At 46.6% G+C, this 14,602-nt stretch overlaps 1 protein-coding gene across 1 annotated transcript in view; it reads left to right on the forward strand.

Moving 5' to 3' along the window:
* The window catches only part of ACSBG2 (acyl-CoA synthetase bubblegum family member 2), a 355,967-nt gene that overhangs the window by 386 nt on the left and 340,979 nt on the right, over nucleotides 1-14,602 (forward strand). The gene's annotated exons all lie outside the window — the stretch shown is intronic.

Raw genomic sequence — 14,602 nt, forward strand, 5'->3', positions numbered from 1 at the left:
AAAAGTTTTTGAATGCTATGGAGTACCTACGAAACTTTTACCTTCAAAGCAATTAGAAGGCGACGTTTCTATTTTTACACATCTGGCGTCATTCTTTTTTCCATTTTCACCTGAGGGTTTCTTTCCGGAGCTAAAAGTACGTAGTGTAAAATCGAGTAACTCCGAAGACAAAAGGAAAATGTTTGCGGCTCTTGTTAACGGCTGCCTTTTGTGGCGCAGCCACAGGCGGCCCAAGAAAAGAGTCCCTATTGCAAGGCCGCAGAGGACAGGCCGGGAGGTGGAGGGGGGCGCGCCCATGCAGGGAAGCTGGGACAGAGAGGAGGGAGAGGCCCGCAGTCGCTTGACCCTATTCCACTGGCTACCGAGGAGTAGGACCCGTAGGCCGGCGGTAACTGAAGACGCCTTTTCTCCCTTTTCTCCTGCTCCTCCTCGTGTGCCAGCCCTGCGGAATTCAAAGCACGTGTAGCTAGTAAGTGCTTTTTGCTGATCTCGCGATCCACGAGATCTGTATAAAGGCGACATGCTAGCCCCGCAAATTTTCAATACTACGGGCAAGCTCACGAGAAGCACAGGCTCCTGCTGGGGAGCCTGCTTGTATTTGTGTATGTATGCGAATGGTAACCTTGTGGGAGGGGGGAGTGGTAGGCGGATGAGAGCATGTGTGAGTGAGAGCCTGTGTGCAGAACATATGTATGGAAGTGGGAGCCGAAGCCTGCGTGTGAGAGCCTGTCTGTGTGTGAATATACAACTGAGAAGGAATGGGAGATAGCATGTGATAGCCTATGTGAGTGAGAACCTGTGTGTGAGTGTGTATGGGAGTGGAAGAATGCATGTGAGAACATGTAAGAGTGAGTGTGTGTGTGTAGGGGGGAATGGGAGTCTGTGAGAGTCAGTATGTGAGAGTGAAAGCCTTTGTTTGTGGGAATGGGAGCCTGTGTGTATATGAGAGAATATGGAAGAGTGGAATCCTGTGTGAGAGAACATGAGTTTCTGTGTGTGTGTATGAAGGAGGAAGGAACGAAGACAGGAGGAGAGAAGAAACAGGCAATAGGAGTCCCTGAAAAAGGAATAAGGAAAAGACAAAGGGGGGAAAAAAGAGACTGGGACCAACTGATTAGAAAAATAAGATCAGATGACAAAAGGTAAAAAAATATATATTTTGCTTTCCAGCCATTGGAATATGCCTTCTTTGGCAATGTGCATTTCTTATATTTGTATTTTGCTTTTTCTTCAGTATTAGTGTTCACATTCGGGCCGATACAGTAAAAGTCACGGGAGAGTGGGCGAGCGCACAGGCCACACTCCTGTGCGTGCTATTTAGTATGCAAATGAGGGCCCGTGGTAAAAAGAGGCACTAGGGACACCAGCATAATTGAGCGTCCAGTTTTCAACCCGTGAGCCAATTTAACTTTTTTTTTTGGGTGGCGGGGGGAGGCGGCCTCTGACTTCATATCACTATGATATGATGTCTGAGGGTATACAGAAAAGCAGTTTTTTCTGCTTTTCTGTACAATTCCCCGGCGCCAGCAGAAATTAATGCCAGCCTTTGGGCAGGCGTTAATTTTTGAAAGTAAAATGTGTGGCTTCGCTGCACATTTTGCTTTCTGTATCGCATGGGAATAATAGAGCTATCAACATGCATTTGCATGTTGCAGGCGCTAGTAGTTTCGGGGGGGTTGGACGCACTTTTTCGACGCGCTATTACCCCTTACTGAATAAGGGGTAAAGCTAACGCTTCGAAAACGCGGGCTAACAGTGTGTGGGGGGGATAGGTAGGTGTGGGGGGGTGTGTGGAGTGGGGGGGAGAGAGGTAGGTGTGTACTGTATCGGCCTGATTGTCTCGTTTCTCAGGTTTTCCATTTTCAGTTTTGTCTGCATGTCTGGTTCTGTATTAGGTAAGGGTCTGTCTGTGTTGGACGTGTGAAAGAGATGCAGTATTTTGGCTAGCGTGTGTAGTCTGTAGGGATTTGTAACAGTCTGGTTTGTTCTGTTTGCCCACTAGGAAATGTATTAGTCTTCTAGGGCCTGGTGTAATGTTTGCCTTGCTGCTTTTTCATAGATAAGGTTACTGCTGTTTGAGTCCTGAGAGTTACTGCTGTTATGGTATGATAAGATTCTAGGGTTTTGTTTTGTTTGGGTTTTTTTTTTTTTTGCAGGGGTTTGTATTACTTCACTGTTTGGCAGTTAAAGGGAATTGAATAAAGTGACACCGGAATTTGAAATTTTTTATTTTTTTTTTGCATGTCCTAGTTCTGTTCTGCACCTATTGCAAATCCTTTTTATGATTATTGCTATTTTACTGTATTTTTATGTATTTTTGTAAAGAGGATTCATAAAAGAATATATTATTTGTTTTATGTGATTGGATCTGATGTTTCTATTATGTGTTCTTTGTTTACTTTTTATATGATATTGTGTATTTCCTCTGCACTCAGGCAGGCCAATCCCCCACAGGTGAGTTATGCACCTTTATCAGCAGACTGAGACGGAGAAAAAGCTGATGTTAGAGATAAATAGTCCTACCCCAACATCAGCCCGTTGGTATTCTCTGTTTCCAGCAGATGGTGGATATGCATTTCTTATTGGAGATTGCCTGTTTAAAAAAAAGAAAAGGAAGATGATACAACTGGATAACACCTTGCATCTTGAGGTGTTATCTTTGGGTCCCTCCCTCAGTTAAGAGCCTTAAGTCCGGTGGACTTAAAAAAAAAAAAAAAAAAAAAAAAAAGGCAGTTGCAGGCTGAGAGAGGCTCAGCTGTGAAGGCTTTCGCCCTGCCACCCCCCACACCACCATAGCTGGAAACCCATTCCTGTCTTCAGCCAGGGAGGGCTGAGTTCGGGGAAAAATAAAATAAAAAAAAAAAAAGGATAGACTCACAAGAACCTCCTCTTTCTTCTTACCGGCTCCTTCTTCTCAGCATTGGTGTTCGGTGTCTCCTGCTCATATCTCTGGAAAGTTGGTGAGGTGTGGAAGCAGCAGCAGGTTGAGCAGCCCTTTTGGCTAGGACCCGCTTCCAGGCTTCTTTTCTTGGGCCACGTGGTAGGCCTTGGAAATTTCTTTGCGCCTGTTTGTGTGTATGACATCGGTGCGCGTATATATGCCTTCATGTGCGCCTAGATTTGCACCTTCTGTTCACGTAATTATGCAGCCTTTGATGTGCGCACTTGAAGAGTAGCTGAGCACGTATTGCGCGCAGTTAAGCACGTGGCTGAGCGCATATAGTGCGCATACCTGGACGCATAGCTAACTGCTGAGGTGTCTTGAGCTTGGACCCTGGAGAGTGGGAGTTAGCAGACGAAGCTTTCCAGCTCATAGTGGAGCACTGGAGCCACCCGTATCTAGACTTGCTGGCAACTTCCGACAATGCGGAAGTTCCACAGTTCTTCAGTTGTAGACAGGATCTGAAAGTAGTGAGTGTCGTGCTCTCGTTCAGGTGTGGCAGGATGTTGTATGCCTTCCCACCTTGGCCCCTGATATGAAGCATCGTTTGGAAGATTGCAAGTCAGGCTGACACAATACTTTTGTTGTGTTTGCTGGCCGCGGCAGCCAGCTTCTCTCACCCGACACCGTGGCGGGGTCGGGCTTGGGTTCCTTAGCAGCTCCAATCCTCTGCTCCCCGTAGCTCGGACGATGCCAAATTCCACTAGTGAGGGATTTCCCTCTAGGTGCACACATGTGCTTTTCTCCTCTTCTTAAAGGACCCGCAGCAGGGAAATGCTGCCGGCCCTTCTTGATGACATCATCCCTGGGACAGTATTTAGGGCTGAGATGTTTCTCGAGTTCTTCAACTTCAGCGATCATCGAGTCATGAGCAATTATAGACCAGTATCAAACCTGCCACTAATTGCAAAGTTAATAGAAAAAGCCATACAAAAACAATTAACAGAACACTTAGAGAACAACAATATACTGTACCCATCACAACATGGCTTCCGCAAAAACTTCAGCACTGAAACACTACTACTTGCACTAACAGACAACATCATGAGAAGGTTTGACAGTGGTAAACAGTACATTTTAGTAATGCTTGACCTTTCAGCGGCATTCGACACAGTTAACCATGACATATTGATAAATAGATTAGAAGAAATAGGACTAAGCAACTTGACAATCAAATGGTTTAAATCATACCTAAATAACAGATACTTCCAAGTACAAATCAAAGAAGTAATGTCAGAGAAAATAAACCTTCAAACAGGAGTTCCACAGGGATCTGCCCTATCCGCCACATTGTTCAACATATACATGCTGCCGTTATGTCACCTACTAGCAGGTTTAGGAATTTCGCACTACATCTACGCCGATGATATTCAGTTAATACTCCCAATTGATGACACAATTGAAAAAACACTAAACATAGCAAACATGTACCTAGATATATTTATTTATTTATTTTTAGATTTTTATATACCGGTGTTCCTATATGAAATAAATATAATAAAACAATAATATAATAAATATAATAAAACAACTTCTAAACCAAATGGAACTAGTGATCAATATAGATAAAACAGATTTCTTACACCTAGAACAAAAAAACATAACTATCATCCAGAACCCAATTACACTCAACAACAACCAAAAAATACATCTACCTGAGAAAGTAAGAAACCTGGGAGTGATAATCGACCCAGAATTAAGTATGAAACAACATATATCTCAAAGTAAAAGAAGGATACACCAAACTTATGACTCTCTCAGAAGATTAAAACCACTACTAACGCCCACCAACTTCCGATCAGTCTTACAAACCTTAATCTTTTCCAGTACCGATTATTGTAATGCCCTCCTACTGGGCCTGCCATATACCACAATAAGACCATTACAGATTCTACAAAACTCAGCGGCAAGAATTTTAACTGGGAAAAGTAAAAAAGAACATATCACTGAAACCTTAATAGAATAACACTGGTTACCCATTGAACAAAGAATACATTACAAAACTTTATGCACCATTCATAAATTAATACACGACGAAAAAGCAGAGTGGCTGAACACAGCCCTCCGCTTACATACCCCCCCACAGAAATCTAAGGTCAGCAAACAAAGCACTGCTAACTATTCCGTCAGTCAAAACAGCCAGATTAACACAAGTAAGGGGCAGGACCGATGATATGGAACACCTTGCCGGTAGAAATCAGATTGGAAAGAGACATCAAAACATTCAGAAAAAATTTCAAAACATGGCTATTTAAGCAAGCATACCACAAAGAGAATCAAGAGTAGAACCCAGGGAACTCTTAGGTGCGGTCAAGCAAACACCCACACAAACACACTCCTTCCTTCTTAAAGTGTGTCTTCTCTCCTATATTCTAATTTCTTCCTTTATCTTAAACAACAAAGAACTAAAGTTAAATAACACCAAACTTTTAGCAGAGTTAGAAAAACTAGACATGACTTATAACACTCACCAAATAGTATTTATTATGATATAATGTTACAGTATTTTTGATGGCACCTGTTTAAGAGTTAGAATTCTAGACACTTTATTCAACATAGTTTTTGTGCCTTATTGTGAGCCGTTGTGATGGCACCCGCTTAATGACGGTATAGAAAAGATTTTAAATAAATAAATAAAAAATAACCAGTTTTTTGCCAAACTGGGAAATGTTCTTTCGAGAGAGAAAGTCTGCCATTCTTACGATATATTGTGTCCAAGCAAAGTTTCCAAATGGACCAAGAAAAGCTCAAGTGTATTCGAGACTGGCCCCAACCCACTGGCCTGCAGACCCTACAAAGGTTCCTTGGCTTTGCCAATTATTATAGTACCTTCATTAACAACTTTTCCAAGCTGGCGGCCCCACTCACAGCTCTGACACAGAAAGGAACGAACCTTAAACTGTGGCCTCCTGAAGCTGTAACAGCCATTCAGGATTTAAAGGCAGCCTTCCTCCGGGAACCTTGTCTCCGGCATCCTGATCCACAGCACCCTTTTATTGTGGAGGTCTATGCCTCCTCTGATGGTTAGGGGCCGCCTTGAGCCAGTACTCCTCCTTGGGTACCCTACATCAATGCTCCTTCTTTTCAAAGAAATATTCCTCAGTGGAGCAGACCTAGGGGATTGGCAACAGGGAGCTGTTGGCCATTAAACTCACTTTTGAGGAGTGGAACCAGTGGTTAGAGGGAGCTCAACACGTATCACGGTCTACACGGATCATAAGAATCTTGAATAGCTCCAGCAAGCCCAGCATCTGAACTCACAACAAGCCCATTGGGCCCTCTTTTTCACCCACTTCGACTTTGAACTCTGATTATAGACCAGCAGTCAAAAACATCCGGACGGACACCCTTTCCCACTCTTTTGTCTCAGAGGATACTGTTGAACCTCCCCGGTGTATTATAGATCCAGCACGGGTTCTTCATAAATTCTATAACAAAGTGTTGTACTGGTCCCACAATTCTCGCATTGCAGGTCACCCACGATGAGCCCAGACCCTTACATTACTCCAGCGATTGTATTGGTGGCCCAATATGCGAAAGGATGTTCAAGGCTACAGAAATCTTTGGTGGGACAACCTTGGGGGCTGTTAAAGCCATTGCTAGCCCCCAAGGAACCTTGGACTCATATTTCCACAGACTTCATCTTGGATCTCCCGCTCTCAAACGGCAACATGGTCATCTGGGTGGTAGCTGACCGTTTCTCTGTCACATCGCCTTGCCTGGTCTTCCTTCTGTACCTCAACTGGCACAGCTCTTCGTCCAACACAAGTTTTGTCTTCATGGACTTCCCAATCATATTATATCAGATCATGATACTCTAGTCACAGTCAAGTACTGGAGGGCCCTCTGTAAGAAATTCAATATCACTCTGGACTTCACGACCGCCTACCATCCGCAAACAAATGGGCAGGCGGAAAGGAGCAACCACACGCTAAAGCACTTTCTCAGGGCCTGTTTCGATGCTCGTCAGGACAGTTGGGCCACTCTGCTTCCCTGGGCAGTTTTTCTGTAACTCACACCCTTGTTCCTGCTAAACATGAGATCCAGCAAATACTGCCTCAAGTGCAAGTCCACCTCGAAGCCTGATGACAGGTCTCCTTGTACAGCACACAGAAATGCGGGTAAGACTTTACCGCTCACGCTCCCGTGGGAGGTTACATGATATCCAGATTACATCAGCCCCTCCAGTTGGACACCTCCTGGTCTCCCAACTGGCCAGATATCAGAGTGGCCACCCCACTTTGTACCAAGGTTCCCGGTACATTCCCCCAGACGCTACAAAGTGCGGGGGTGGGGGGTTTGGGGAGTTTTAATTACACTATTCTTTCTTTCAACAGAAAGTAGTTACACTCCACCCATCCTGGACCTCAGAAATACCAACTTTCTTCAGAAGGCTCAAGTAAAATGGTATCTCTCGTTACCATACTTCCAGTATGTGCTTCATGGTGAGTCGTCAATATTACAATCCCAAGCTCTGCCGGTTGTACCAGCTTCGGCAACTGGGGTATTTCATTGAATCACTATCTGTGACTGCTGTTTCTCTACGGAGTGCAACATCATTCACGCTTTTCCTTGCATAGACAGCTGTATAACCATAATCAGTCCACGCAAGGAGCTCTCACTTCTTCATGACTCACTATAAATTTACTATCTGGGATTACTGTCACTGCCATATATACCTTATACAACACTTCTGGACACCACAGTCACAATGACCTTCCTGTCCAGCATCCGCGCAGACATTCTAATAAATTCTTACGTGTCCCTGCATGCATATTTCATAACCTCAGCCCCTCAATTCTTCATTGTCGAGCCATGAGGTTTTTTCACTATGCACTTTCCTCATAGATCCAAAACTGCTATGGGTTAGATCCAGTGAAATTCCATTATCAGTGGGTATAAGCTGTTCAACCGCTTTCATCCCTCATCCATCCATATTGCAGATCTAGAACCAAAACCTAGTCTGATTCTGCTCATGCTCGCATTTACCCAGGGTTGTAAAGTTTGACCTAAAATCTTCTCAACCCAGTATGCGTCTATTCCACTCCAGGCACAGTTTCACATGAACTTTCTGGAGCTTGTAGCCATGAGTTATACCCTTATGCCTTCCAATACTGCCTCTGCAACAAATCTTTGTGCATAGGGACAATATGCTTTCCAACACACAATCATGCACAACCTCTTTGCTGCTCTGTAAGGAAGCTGCGCAGCTCTACCCTTGGCCCTTGCTCACTCCATCCTCAGGCCACTTATCTAAGAGATTTACTGAACGCACTAGCAGACCTTCTCCATGTAGGTTTCCATCCTCTCGAATGGTCTCGGACTACATGTGTAGCAGGAAAAATCTTCTAACACTGAGGTCAACCGAACTTGCCCTCTGCATCCGAATTGAACCATACGGTGCACAGATTCTGCTCCCTACACATGTTTTCCAATGCGTTCCTATCAAGGGCCTCTTAAATGTCTCTTCTGCCGATCATAGCCAGTACTCTTCTAATGCTGCACCGGGACGGGGTTCACTGTTCCTCAGACCCACGTCCTGGCCAAGACCAGTAAGCTTCCCATACTTCTCAATCTGTCACACCAGTAACCAATTCGCCTTCTCACCAGTCAGTCTCAAATCGTAGACTCACGGATGTTCTCAGGTACTGGTAGCGTCACAAAAACTTCCACACACAAATCCTACCATTCAAAATGGCATGGTTTACCACATGACGCATACAAAAGGGTATTACCCTTTTTCTTTTTTTCTACGCCACTCTCTTCTCTTGCTCCCTCGGATTCTGCTACCCAGACATCCTCCACATAGCTACACCTCTGTTTCAATTGGTGTATCGTTTGGGAGTGGGGATACCTGATTAACGGTAAACCCCTTCTAAGTCAGCTTACCATGGATTATCCACTGATCAAACCGCCTCTGTTTTCACTAGTCACAGAATGGACTAGTTTATAAGTCTCATATGTTTTCCTTTCGAGCCTTTCCGTTCCTCTCATTTCACGGTTTGGCATGGGAAATTCTTTCCCTCATAACCATCACTTCTGCCAACAGGGTCAGTGAGTTACACATCTTGTTACATACTCATCCGACCCTGCGTTCCTCCGTGACTAGGTGGTTTTACGTATTCAACTTCATATCCTTCTTAAGGTAGACGTTGCATCTCACCTTACTCAGAATATACTCTGCCCATTTTTCCCAACACCTCTCTCTCACCAAAGCGAGAGGGTTTTTCCACTCCTTGGACAGTAATAGTGCACTTGTATTCTATCTTGATCGCACTGCATGCCATGGCATTCCACCTAACTCTTTCCTTCTGTGGCAAGAGTCAAACTGTGAGTTCCAGAGGGCAAACAGACCTATTCCTCCTAATTGACGGTCTGTATCTCTTTTCCTATCAATAAGCAGGCATTTCACGACAACACTTTGTGTAACCACACTCTGTTGCATCCGTCCCAGCCTCAATAGCTTCCCTTCGGCCTGCTGCTTGTACATATTTATCAGGCTGCAACCTGGAGCTCTCTCCATACCTTTGCAGCCCATTATTGCTTAGTTACGATTAGCCGGCATGCTCAATTTTTGGCCAGTCCGTCTACTCCTTTTCGGTTTAACCACCCAACATCCTTCCACCAACCCGTTAAGGGTTTCAGGATGCCCTCCATTCCAAATTCCACCCCCGTCATTGCGCCTTTCGTGCGTCTTGGGTGCACTCTCGGGCATCCTCAGCTCGGTACTCACCCATATGTGAGGACTACCGTCCTGCTTGTCTTGTGAGAAAGCAAATGTTGCTTACCTGTAACAGGTGTTCTCACAGGACAGCAGTATGTTAGTCCTCACGAAACCCACTCGCCACCCTGTGGAGTTGGGTCTGTATACGTTTTTACTTTTATTTTAGTTTCGCTTGCGCTTTTAGCTATAAAACAAGACTGAGGGAGACGCCTGTGGTTCACAGGGATAATTGCAGGCTGAGCATGTTCAGTGTGCCAGTGTCAGTCAAAGCTTTATAGAAACTTTGACAGAAATGTTTTCCGTACAGGGCTCCATCCTGTGATGTCACCCATATGTGAGGACTAACATCTTCTGTCCTGTGAGAACACCTGTTACAGGTAAGCAACATTTGCTTTTCCTCTATCTCGATGATTGGCTGCTGGTAGCCCCAAATTGCAAAATGATTCACAACCTGGAGGACCTAGGTTTCCTGGTCAATTACAAAAAATCTCAACTGGAAGCATCACAAATAATATAGTTCATAGGAACTCCTCATCAATACCAAGCTTTGCAAAGCCTTCCTTCTGGAACAAAGGATCCACAGCTTTCTATCGCTAGCCAGGTTGATAAAGGATCTACCACATCCCTCTGCCCAGCAATTACTGACCCTCGAATCACATGGCAGCGGCCAATTATGTTATACCTCATGCTCGTCTACACATGCAATGTTTCCAGTGGAGCTTAAAATCCCAGTGGTCTTAAACATTTCACCACATGCCTCAAATTATTTTTTTTTTTATTTTATTTTTATGCTTTTCAGTATTATAACACAAACTACCTTGTACCAGCAAGAGAGGTTATTACATCAAAATAAAATTATATATCACATCAAAAATACAAGGTAATATAAATTCCTCCCGTACAATTGGTAATAAAGGGGGGGGAATCCCTAAAAGGTAATTAGAGCGATTCAGTATAAATAAAGTAACAAAAAAAGAAATAGCAGGAGTACTCCAAGCCATAAATTAAATGCCTCTCATATTGAGTGCTGTTAGGTGTGAGCATTTATAAAAGATCTCAACTGCAACAACTCAAGACGTACCGTATTTTGCATTTTGAAATTTCACGAGACATTTACATGGGTAGCGTAAGATAAATTGAATTCCACATGTCAACGCTTCTGATCTAGATAGAAACTTCTTCCTTCGTTCCTGTGTGACCCTGGTCACATCAGGATATATCCACACCTTCTGCCCGTGGCATAAGGATTCTCTGTTTCTAAGGAAATACCTAAGAACAAGATTTCGGTCGTGTTCAAATGCAAAGGAAATAACTAAAGTCCCCCTTTGTTGTATCTCAGTTTCTTGTGTCAATTCCAATAATTCTGTAATATTCAGAGTGTTGATCTTGATTTTCCAATCTGGATGCTTCTAAAGCATTCTGTGGCATATAATCTTTCGTTATTAGAGGAATTACTTCAGTTGGTATCTTTAAGTTGTTTGCTAAGTACCTTATTTTTTGCTCCATAAGACGCACCTAGGTTCAGAGGGGGAAAATTTTTTTTTTTTAAATGGTGTGCTAAACTGGCTCCGTTCCTAGGCGTCTGTGCGTCTTATGGAGCATCCATTTCCGACATTTCTCCCCCCCTCCCCCCCAAGACTTGCCAAAAGTCCCTAGTGGTCCAGCGGGGGTCCTGGGAGCGATCTCCCCCTCTCGGGCATTCGGCTGCCAGTAATCAAAATGGCACCAGTAGCCCTTACTGGCAGCCGAATGCACGAGAGGGGGAGATCGCTCCCAGGACCCCCGCTGGACCACTAGGGACTTTTGGCAAGTCTTGGAGGGGTTCAGGAGGGTGGGGAGTTGTAGCTAATTAATTTCTTTTTTCTTTTTTTTTATATTCGCTCCATAAGAAGCACGACATTTTTCCATTGATAGCAGCGCTGAATTAGCCATGCTGTCATGGGAACTGTCTGTCAGGGCCCAGGAGGCGGAGCTTTGTAGTAGATACAGAGCTTTGCTCTGTGCAGCTGCGTGTGCCTTCCCGTGCAGAAAAACACTCTCCTCAGTCTGTTTTTCCACGCGCGGGAGCGCATGCGGAGCTGGAGTTCTCCTCAGCACTTTTTGGAAAAAGAAGAAGAATGTCCAAAAAACAGGAGCCTAGGCCTTCGAGATTCAAGCCCAGCACTTGTGGCAAGATTATGTCCATAACCGATGGACACGATCGGTGCTACAGGTGCCTGGGGCCGGATCACCAACAGGCCACGTGTAAGCACTGCAGCAGGATGTTGCCGCGGGCTCACCAGCAGAGGGCCCAAAAACTGTAATTGCTTCGGAGCGAGGGATCGGGTGGTGCTACACCTTCGGAGGCCCACTCATCACCTGGCCCGGATCACCGCCAGACGGCTCCGGCAAGGAGAGCAGCGTCCGTTGAACCTTCCTCCTCCAGGCCTGGAAGCCGGCCATCGTGCCCAGAGTCCAAGCCGGAATCGGCACGACTCGCCGTGGCAAGGCCGAGGAGCGAAGTTAGTCACGACGCACGGCGGAGGAGATGCGCACCAGCTGGTGCTGAAGAGCATCAGCCGTACGTCGGAGGCGTCGACATCGCCGACGTTCAAGGCAAGAGAGTCGAGTCGCAGGGTGCCAGAGGTGCCGGGATCGGCGCACAAGTCGAAGCATGCGCCGAAAACCAATGCAAAAAAGGGGCAGACGCCTCAAACGACGCCGGAAACAAGGGCGCCGGCGCACTCAACGCCAATATCAACACAAGGAGCGTCGAAAGGCCTGGGACCGAAGCCTGCGGCGCAAGTGTCGGCGCCGAAACCGCAAAGCTTGAAGCATGCGACACACAAGCAGAAGATTTCGGGCAGGGACCAGCCGACGTGCCCTTCAAAGACGGCACAGACCATCGGGATCCAGTCAACATCGCCGGATTCACCGCTAAAGAGCCAATACACGTCCCCACATGCCCCGCACAGTCGGGGGAGGACGGAGAAGCATAAAGGCAAGGAAAGCCGAAACATCGGCCTCACGCGGGACCGAGTACATCGGCCGAAGCCTCTCCGAGACAAGGGCACCCTAGTCCTAGGGTGTCAGACAGGTCGGGATCTCCTAGGAAAGGGGTATATGGCAGATCCTCGATGCACTCGGAAGAGGAGTATGTCCGTCTTACTTCCTCGTCTTCGTCCTCCCTGGTAGGGCGATCGCCGGTTCAATCACGGGGCTCCAATCACGGCATGGATGACTCGGCCACAGATCAACCGGTGCCAAAGAAGCGAAGATTGGAGTTGGGGATGACGCCCCCTGCACCACCTGCCAGTGGCGCAGACCGGAAGCCGAAAATGCCCCCACAGACGAAAGAAGCTTTCTCTCAGCTATCCACCGCCTTAGTGGGGTTCTTTGGAGTCCTCGACTCCACTTTCCATCTTTCGCAGTCTTCTAAGGAAAGCATGCCCCCCTCCCCTCAAGGGGAGCCGGAACCAGAACCGAGCACATCATTCGCAGAGACTCCCAAAGGTCTCTCCTCACGGGCTCCTCTCCCACCTACACCCATAGCCCCGAGAAAGGTGAGGTCACCCCCGGTGGGGGATCTGGAATCACCCCCATCGTCATCCACAGGATACCCTTCCGATCCCCCAGAGGACGCTGCGGAACCGTACTCGCCTCCGGAGGATCTCTCGTACCCAAAATTTCTGGATAAGATGGGAACCCTTCTCAATTTAGAGGTACCAAAGGTTCCCAACCCATGGGCAGAAACACTGGGAATCCTAAAGATTTTTGATGTTCCGGCGGAACCTACCGCGCTTCCGTCGCACAAGGTACTTGACTCCGTCCTGGAGAAAATGTGGGAGTCCCCTTACACTATAGCACTGGTATCCAGGAAATTAGATATGAAATTCCGCGTGCAAAAGTCCCAGTTTTATTCTTCGCCTCAACTTCCACACTCGCCGCTGGTCGTAGAATCAGCGATTCAACGAGCCAAGAGATCCAAATTACATGGCTGAACAGCGCCTCTTGGATGACTTTGGAAAGAAGGCGTACCAGTTTTCAATGCTTTCGGCTCGGATCAGCCAGCACCAATTTTATCTGGTGCAGTACCTCAACGAAAGCTTACAGACCTTGAAAAGGGCGCTACCCGACTTCGATGCGGCCCCGGAGGCAGTACACCTGCCAATTCAAAACCTGGAGGAAGGGATTCGGCACCTCCTCCGGACAGTGTATGAGGGTTTTGAATCGTCTGCACGCGCTTCAGCATCAGCTATCGCCGCCCGCAGAATGCCGGGCTCAGGTCCAGTGCCATTAGGGAAGAACTACATGAACATCTGGCAAACATTCCTTGTAAGGGTGATAATCTCTTCAGAGATAAGTTTCAGGAGACGGTGGCCAACCTTAAGGTCCAGGCGGTAGTGGTCCAATCGTTAACCCACAACCCATCTTTCCCACCGTGGAGGATCTACGCACCTACCCGTAGACAGTCATATACTCGGCAACCCTTTCGCCTGTACCATCAGAGCTGGCCGGCACCATACAACCTCCCACAGAGGACAGCATCGCAAACTCCTCTCCCTAGACAAGGAAGACCAAGACCGCAAAGACAAACCCCTCAACAACCGCAGGTAACTGCGAAGTTGACACCCTCTTTTTAAGGCCACTGCTATCATCACTGCCACCACACCCACCGGGCAGGATTGTATTATGCCTACCGTACTGGGAGGCCATCTCGACGGATCAATGGGTTCTGGAGATAGTAAGACAGGGATACCAACTCCACTTCAGGGTCAAACCCAATCTACCACATCTATTGCCGCCCCCAAGCCCGGGGCCGGCAGCTACAGTTAAAACAGGAAATCACATTCCTCCTCCAACAGCGAGTGATCGGGCGAATTCCAACTCGGATTCGCGATAAGGGATTCTACTCACCATATTTCCTAATTCCCAAGAAATCCGGGGGTGTGAGGCCT

Source organism: Rhinatrema bivittatum, chromosome 8 (genome assembly GCF_901001135.1).
Source record: "Rhinatrema bivittatum chromosome 8, aRhiBiv1.1, whole genome shotgun sequence".
Taxonomy (NCBI): domain Eukaryota; kingdom Metazoa; phylum Chordata; class Amphibia; order Gymnophiona; family Rhinatrematidae; genus Rhinatrema; species Rhinatrema bivittatum.